A 1485-nucleotide genomic window follows, 5' to 3' on the forward strand; every position below is an offset into this window, starting at 1 on the left:
CAGGACATGTATGAGGACAGCAGGACATGTATGAGGACAGCAGGACAATGGTAAGATGTTCTTTAGGAGTGACAGATAGCTTCAAGGTGGAGGTGGGAGTGCATCAAGGATCAGCTCCGAGCCCCTTCTTGTTTGTTCAGGAGATGGACCGACTAACAGACGAGGTCAAGCAGGAATCCCTGTGGACTATGATGTTTGCAGATGACATTGTGATCTGTGGTGAGAACAGGGAACAGGTGGAAGAGAACTTGGAGAGGTGGAGGTATGCACTTGAAAGAAGAGGAATGAAAGTCATCCGTAGTAAGACAGAGTCCATGTGTGTGAGTGAGAGGGAGGAGGTGGAACAGTGAGGCTACAAGGAGCAGAGGTCACAAAGGTGCAGGACTTCAAGGACTTGGGGTCCACTGTCCAGGAACATGTGGAGTGTGGTAAAGAGGTGAAGAAGAGAGTCCAGGCAGGATGGAGTGATGGAGAAAAGTTTCAGGAGTGATTTGTGACAAAAGAGTGTCAGCAAAGGGCAAAGGTCAAAGGAAAAGTTTACAAGACAGTGGTGAGACCAGCTATGTTGTATGGTCTGGAGACACAGACATGGACAAAAAGACAGGAGACAGAGACATGGACAAAAAAGACTGGAGACAGAGACATGGACAAAAAGACTGGAGACAGAACTGGAAGTGTCAGAGCTGAAGATGTTGAGGTTCTCCTGAGGAGTGACAAGGATGGAGAAGATCAGGAATGAGATCATCAGAGGTACAGCACAGGTTGAACAACTGGGAGATAAAGTTAGAGAGGACACACTGAGATGGTTTGGACATGTCCAGAGGAGGGACAGTGGTTTGAACATGTCCAGAGGAGGGACAGTGGTTTGGACATGTACAGAGGAGGGACAGTGGGTATATTGGTAGAAGGATGTTAGAAATGCAGCTGCAGGAAAAAGACAAAGAGGAGACGTATGGATGCAGTTAGAGAGGACATGGAGGTAGTTGGAGTGAGGACAGAGGACAAAGAGAGGACAGAGTGAGGACAGAGATGGAGGAGGACTCGCAGACACTTGAAGAGGGAAAACCGAAAGAAGAAATAGAAATAAGATTATTATTATTAGCAGTGATGGTTAAAAATCCTGTTCAGGCCATTTTTATGTTTAACTCAGGAATCCAACAACAAAACCAGCTCACAGTCACAGTGTGGGTTAAAACAAGTTTAGTTTGTTCGCTGTGATGCAAGAATCAATGTATCAGTAAAGGATCGAAGTATCAGTAAAGGATCGAAGTATCAGTAAAGGATCGATGCATCAGTAAAGGATCGAAGTATCAGTAAAGGATCGATGCATCAGTAAAGGATCGAAGCATCAGTAAAGGATCGAAGTATCAGTAAAGGATCGATGCATCAGTAAAGGATCGAAGTATCAGTAAAGGATCGAAGCATCAGTAAAGGATCGAAGTATCAGTAAAGGATCGATGTATCAGTAAAGGATCGATGCATCAG

The 1485-nt window shown here is 45.1% G+C and overlaps 1 protein-coding gene across 1 annotated transcript in view; it reads right to left on the reverse strand.

Moving 5' to 3' along the window:
• papss1 (3'-phosphoadenosine 5'-phosphosulfate synthase 1) overlaps positions 1-1485 on the reverse strand; it is a 30754-nt gene that overhangs the window by 28109 nt on the left and 1160 nt on the right. The window lies entirely within an intron of this gene.

This window comes from Nematolebias whitei, chromosome 16 (assembly GCF_014905685.2).
Source record: "Nematolebias whitei isolate Nwh7 chromosome 16, NemWhi1, whole genome shotgun sequence".
In the NCBI taxonomy this organism is placed as follows: domain Eukaryota; kingdom Metazoa; phylum Chordata; class Actinopteri; order Cyprinodontiformes; family Rivulidae; genus Nematolebias; species Nematolebias whitei.